Source organism: Nycticebus coucang, chromosome 4 (genome assembly GCF_027406575.1).
Source record: "Nycticebus coucang isolate mNycCou1 chromosome 4, mNycCou1.pri, whole genome shotgun sequence".
Classification (NCBI taxonomy): Eukaryota; Metazoa; Chordata; class Mammalia; order Primates; family Lorisidae; genus Nycticebus; species Nycticebus coucang.
This window is the reverse complement of record NC_069783.1, coordinates 5,669,866-5,677,178: the sequence shown is the minus strand read 5'-3', so window position 1 is coordinate 5,677,178 and position 7,313 is coordinate 5,669,866.

The window sequence follows — 7,313 nt, the reverse complement described above, 5'->3', positions numbered from 1 at the left end:
GGAGACATCTAGGGGATAGTGTCCCTTTGCCCTTTAACTGTTCACAAAAGCTGTGCTTGGAGGACCAGGGGAGGATGATGGCACCAGAAAGAGGGAGAAAAAAGCAGATGACTGGAGACCAGTACCCTAATAGGGAATGCCGCAGCCTCCTGGACCTCTACTTGGGCTTGTATGTGTGATGAGCACATTTCTATCTGTTCTAAGCCATTCTTGGTTTGGGTTTCTGACCCAGAACACCCAGTTAAGCCTATAAGAATGTGTTCTTTTATCTATGAACACTAAGAGCCTAGGGCACTTCCGCTAACATATGGGACAAATACTATGTTCAGTGAAGAAAAGTAATCAGACTAATCAATCATATACAGCTGTGGACTGACTGGCTACTTAGAACTTACCAGGCTGGGTCTTACGGACTTTTCTTTCCATTTACTGGGCAGAGATACCTCAAGAGAGGGACCCATGACACTGTGTGAAAACCCTGAAAATCTATCATATCCACCAGCACAGCATCAGTTGTAAAGTTAACAGCCAAGTCATGTTTCTTTTTTAATGCTTAAAATTGTAGCCAAGACATAAATTACACTAGAAAATTAGGATGTAAAATGAAATGTTAATTGTGAGATATGCACAATAAGAAGATTAACTAGTTTAAATATTTTTTGAAGTCATGTACTGCGTTGTATCTTCCGGGGCCAACATGGAGTTCCAGCGTCCTGGCTCAGTGGGTCCCAGCGCTGGTTGTGCATTAGAATCACCTGTGCATGGCTTACAAAAACTGATGCCAGGCGGGCTGCCACAGATCAGTGAAATCAGTGTGTTTGTCAATGGTGTGTGTGTGCGAGAGAGCACACGTGTGAGAGAGAACTTTCCGTTTGATTCTGCTAGAGACTGGGGTTGGGCATTGTTCAGCATACAAGGTCTCAAAAGTTCATAAGCAAACTTAAAGGCACATGGCCAACTAATAATTTACTATTTATTAAAGTATGAATTTGAATTGTAGTCTGTGAGGCAGACATGGGTAATATTTAATCATTTATCTATGGCAGCGGTTCTCAACCTGTGAGTTGAGACCTGTTTGGTGGTCGAATGACCCTTTCACAGAGGTCGCCAAAGGCCATCAGAAAACATAGTACCAAAATTATAGTTATGAAGTAGCAACGAAAATATTTTTACAGTTCCACAGTACGAGGAACTGTATTAAAAGGTCACGGCATTAGGAAGGTTGAGAACCACTGATCTATGGAGAGGCTGGCTGAGCTGAGCACAGGGTCCCAACTCTGTGGCTCTGTGATCACCTGCTATTCAGTATGCCTTTTAGGGTGTCTGTTATATGGGAGAGAGAGATTTGGAAATTTGGGGATTCAAGAAATGTCAGGATTTACCTCTCATGAATGTCATGTCACTAAAGGTGACCCAGTACACTTGGTTCCCAACATCTCCTTACTACTTCTTTCGTGGTAAGAGAATTTTAGATGGATGTGTGGCTTTCTAAACCATGATTGCATTTCTTGTGTTCCCTTGCAGCTATTTGCTCCATAAAGTTTGGTCTGGCCTCTGAGATGTGAGCTGATAGATTTGTACCACTTTAGGATGGTTCTTCTTCTTTCAGAGGGTTGAGTATGACTCTCCCAGACCTTTCCTGCCTTTCTGCATGTTAGAAGGTATTAAGAATTGGACCTTGAATCAGCCACTTGACTCCTTAATGGGAACCTGTATGTTGAAAAGGGTAGAGCCTTTTTATCAGCCAAGATGGCCTCACCCTCAAGGGCTCACCCTTGAGCTGTTGTGGGAGAGAAATAAACATCACTGCCTGGTCTAAGACCTTGCAATTTGGGAGGCTCACTCTCCCTTCTCTCTCACTCTCACTTCTTTTTTTTTTTTTATTTATTGTTGGGGATTCATTGAGGGTACAATAAGCCAGGTTACACTGATTGCAATTGTTAGGTAAAGTCCCTCTTGCAATCATGTCTTGCCCCCATAAAGTGTGACACACACCAAGGACCCACCCCCCTCCCTCCGTCCCTCTTTCTGCTTCCCCCCCATAACCTTAATTGTCATTAATTGTCCTCATATCAAGATTGAGTACATAGGATTCATGCTTCTCCATTCTTGTGATGCTTTACTAAGAATAATGTCTTCCACGTCCATCCAGGTTAATACAAAGGATGTAAAGTCTCCGTTTTTTTTAATGGCTGAATAGTATTCCATGGTATACATATACCACAGCTTGTTAATCCATTCCTGGGTTGGTGGGCATTTAGGCTGTTTCCACATTTTGGCGATTGTAAATTGAGCTGCAATAAACAGTCTAGTACAAGTGTCCTTATGATAAAAGGATTTTTTTCCTTCTGGGTAGATACCCAGTAATGGGATTGCAGGATCAAATGGGAGGTCTAGCTTGAGTGCTTTGAGGTTTCTCCATACTTCCTTCCAGAAAGGTTGTACTAATTTGCAGTCCCACCAGCAGTGTAAAAGTGTTCCCTTCTCTCCACATCCACGCCAGCATCTGCAGTTTTGAGATTTTGTGATATGGGCCATTCTCACTGGGGTTAGATGATATCTCAGGGTTGTTTTGATTTGCATTTCTCTAATATATAGAGATGATGAACATTTTTTCATGTGTTTGTTAGCCATTCGTCTGTCATCTTTAGAGAAGGTTCTATTCATGTCTCTTGCCCATTGATATATGGGATTGTTGGCTTTTCTCATGTGGATTAATTTGAGTTCTCTATAGATCCTAGTTATCAAGCTTTTGTCTGATTCAAAATATGCAAATATTCTTTCCCATTGTGTAGGTTGTCTCTTTGCTTTGGTTATTGTCTCCTTAGCTGTACAGAAGCTTTTCTGTTTAATGAAGTCCCATTTGTTTATTTTTGTTGTTGTTGCAATTGCCATGGCAGTCTTCTTCATGAAGTCTTTCCCCAGGCCAACATCTTCCAGTGTTTTTCCTATGCTTTCTTTGAGGGTTTTTATTGTTTCATGCCTTAAATTTAAGTCCTTTATCCATCTTAAATCAATTATTGTGAGTGGGGAAAGGTGTGGGTCCAGTTTCAGTCTTTTACATGTAGACATCCAGTTCTCCCAACACCATTTATTGAATAGGGAGTCTTTCCCCCAAGGTATGTTCTTGTTTGGTTTATCAAAGATTAGGTGGCTGTAAGATGTTAGTTTCATTTCTTGGTTTTCAATTCGATTCCAAGTGTCTATGTCTCTGTTTTTATGCCAGTACCATGCTGTCTTGACCACTATGGCTTTGTAGTACAGCCTAAAATCTGGTATGGTGATGCCCCCAGCTTTATTTTTATTACTAAGAATTGCCTTAGCTATATGGGGTTTTTTCTTGTTCCATACAAAACGCAGAATCACTTTTTCCAAATCTTGAAAGTACGATGTTGGTATTTTAATAGGAATGGCATTGAATAGGTAGATTGCTTTGGGAAGTATAGACATTTTAACAATGTTGATTCTTCCCGTCCATGAGCATGGTATGTTCTTCCATTTGTTAATATCCTCTGCTATTTCCTTTCTGAGGATTTCATAGTTTTCTTTATAGAGGTCCTTCACCTCCTTTGTTAGGTATATTCCTAGGTATTTCATTTTCTTTGAAACTATGGTGAAGGGAGTTGTGTCCTTAATTAGCTTCTCATCTTGACTGTTATTGGTGTATACAAAGGCTACTGACTTGTGGACATTGATTTTATATCCTGAAACATTACTGTATTTTTTGATGACTTCTAGGAGTCTTGTGGTTGAGTCTTTGGGGTTCTCTAAGTATCAGATCATGTCGTCAGCAAAGAGGGAGAATTTGACCTCCTCTGCTCCCATTTGGATTCCCTTTATTTCCTTGTCTTGCCTAATTGTATTGGCTAGAACTTCCAGCACCATGTTGAATGGTAAAGGTGACAGAGGACAACCTTGTCTGGTTCCAGTTCTAAAAGGAAAAGCTTTCAGTTTTACTCCATTCAGTAAAATATTAGCTATGGGTTTGTCATAGATAGCCTCAATCAGTTTTAGAAATGTGCCACCTATGCCTATACTCTTCAGTGTTCTAATAAGAAAAGGATGCTGGATTTCATCGAATGCTTTTTCTGCGTCTATTGGGAGGATCATATGGTCTTTATTTTTACCTCTGTTAATATGGTGGGTAACGTTTATGGACTTGCATATGTTAAACCAGCCTTGAATCCCTGGGATGAAACCTACTTTATCATGATGTATGACTTTTTTGATGATAAGCTGTAATCTATTGGCTAGGATTTTGTTGAGAATTTTTGCATCTATATTCATGAGTGAGATTGGTCTGAAATTCTCCTTTTTGTTTGGGTCTTTTCCTGGTTTTGGTATTAAGGTGATGTTTGCTTCATAGAACATGTTAGGGAAGATTCCTTCTTCCTCAATTTTTTGAAATAATTTCTGCAGTACAGGAATAAGCTCTTCCTTGAATGTTTGATAGAATTCTGTTGTTAAGCCATCTGGACCAGGGAATTTTTTGGTTGGAAGATTTTTTATTGTTTCTTTAATCTCAGTGCTTGAAATTGGTCTGTTCAGGAGCTCTATTTCTTCCTGGCTGAGTCTAGGGAGAGGGTGTGATTCCAAATATTGATCCATTTCCTTCACATTGTCAAATTTCTGGGCATAGAGTTTCTGGTAGTATTCAGAGATGATCTCTTGTATCTCTGTGGGATCAGTTGTTATTTCCCCTTTATCATTTCTGATTGAGGTTACTAGAGATTTTACTTTTCTATTCCTCGTTAGTCTGGCCAATGGTTTATCTATTTTATTTATTTTTTCAAACAACCAACTCCTTGTTTCATTAATTTTCTGAATGATTCTTTTGTTTTCAATTTCATTGATCTCTGATTTGATTTTGGATATTTCTTTTCTTCTACTGGTTTAGGCTTAGATTGTTCTTCTTTTTCCTATTCCATAAAATGGCTTCTGAGTTGTTGATGCACTCTCTTTCTGTTTTTCGAATGTAGGCATCTAAAGCGATGAATTTTCCTCTCAAAACTGCTTTTGCAGTATCCCACAGGTTTTGGTAGCTTGTGTCTTCATTGTTGTTATGCTCAAGGAAGTTGATGATTTCCTGTTTTGTTTCTTCCTGTACCCATCTGTTATTCAACAGAAGATTGTTTAATTTCCATACCTTTGTGTGGGGTCGAGCGTTTTTGTTAGAGTTGAGTTCCACCTTTAAGTGCCTTATGGTCTGAGAAGATACAAGGTAAAATTTCAATTCTTTTGATTCTGTTGATATTTGTTTTGTGTCCCAGGATATGATCAATTTTGGAGAATGTTCCATGGGGTGATGAGAAGAATGTATATTCTTTATCTTTGGGGTGGAGTGTTCTATATGCATCTATCAAGCACAGTTGTTCTAGGGTCTCATTTAAATCTCTTATATCTCTGTTTAATTTCTGTTTAGAGGATCTGTCCAGCTCTGTAAGAGGAGTGTTAAAGTCCCCTGTTATGATGGTATTATCAGATATCATATTGCTCAGACTGAGTAAGGTCTGTTTCAAGAATCTGGGAGCATTTAAATTGGGTGCATAAATATTTAGAATTGAAATGTCTTCTTGTTGTTTTTTTCCCTGACCAATATAAAGTGACCATCTTTGTCTTGTTTGACTTTAGTTGCTTTAAATCCACATGTATCTGAAAATAAGATTGCAACTCCTCTTTTCTTCTGAATTCCATTTGCCTGAAAAATTGTCTTCCAACCCTTGACTCAGAGCTTTAATTTGTCTTTTGAAACCCGGTGTGTTTCTTGCAGACAGCAAATGGATGGCTTGTGTTTTTTAATCCAGTCAGCCAATCTATGTCTCTTCAGTGGGGAATTCAAGCCATTAACATTTATTGAGATAATTGATAAGTGTGGAAGTATTCTGTTCGTCTTATTTTGTGAGAGTCCATTGCTTAGTTTTTTCATTTGCATCAGTGTGGAGGTTAGGTTCTGTCCTTTAATTTCTGAGTTCTTACTTTGCTGCTGATCCATTGTGGTGGTCAGTGTGCAGAACAGGTTGAAGTATTTCCTGTAGAGCTGTCCTTGTTGTGGCGAATTTCCTCAATGTTTGTATATCCGTAAATGATTTTATTTCTCCATCAATTTTTAAGCTTAGCTTAGCAGGGTACAGAATTCTGGGCTGGAAATTGTTCTGTTTAAGTAGATTAAAGGTAGATGACCATTGTCTTCTTGCTTGGAAAGTTTCATTAGAGAAGTCTGCCGTCACTCTGATGGATTTGCCCCTGTAGGTCAACTCGCGCTTACTCCTGGCAGCTTTTCTTTTGTCTTGACTTTGGACAGGTTCATCACAATGTGTCTTGAAGAAGCTCGGTTAGAGTTGAGGCGACATGCGGTCTGATATCCCTCTGAAAGCAGTGTGTCAGAATCTTTGGTGATATTTGGGAAATTTTCTTTTATAGTATTCTCTAGTATGGCTTCCATTCCTCTGGGGCATACTTCTTCCCCTTATGGAAATCCTATAACTCGTATGTTGGAACGCTTCATAAAGTCCCATAATTCTGACAGTGAACGTTCTGCTTTCTCTCTCTTCTTTTCTGCCTCTTTTACTATCTGAGTTATCTCAAGAACTTTGTCTTCTACCTCTGAAATTCTTTCTTCTGCATGGTCTAACCTGTTGCTGATACTTTCCATTGCATCTTTAAGTTCCCTAATTGACTGTTTCAGTTCCTTCAGCTCTGCTATATCCTTTTTATATTCTTCATATTGTTCATCTCTTATTTGATTCTGTTTTTGGATTTCCTTTTCGTTATTTTCCACTTTATTAGCAGTTTCCTTCATTGTTTCCATCATTTCTTTTATTGTTTTCAACATGTGTATTCTAAATTCCCTTTCTGTCATTCCTAACATTTCTTTATAGGTAGAATCCTCTGCAGTAGCTACCTCATGGTCCCTTGGCGGGGTTGTTCTGGACTGGTTCTTCATGTTGCCTGGAGTTTTCTGCTGATTCTTCCTCATGAGTGATTTCTTTTATCTGTGTCCTTGCCCTAATTTTCCTTTCACTTCCTCTTGCTCTTTAAGTTTTCGTGCCTGTGGAAGTTGCGGGCGGGTTTAGACGGATTGAACACACGTGACCACTTGCCGGTTTTCCACTGTTTTAGTCCTCCTCTTGGGGTCCAGAAGTCTCTCGCTGACTCCCTATATCCTCAGAGGGGTGATGATAGGCAGATCCCACCAGCCAGAGATGCCTGGAGTCCTATCTCCCCAGACTCACAGTGCCCAGATGCAAGGAAGCTGTTACTCGGCTGCCATCTTGGTCCTCCTCCCCTCACTCTCACTTCTTTTTGTACAGAAA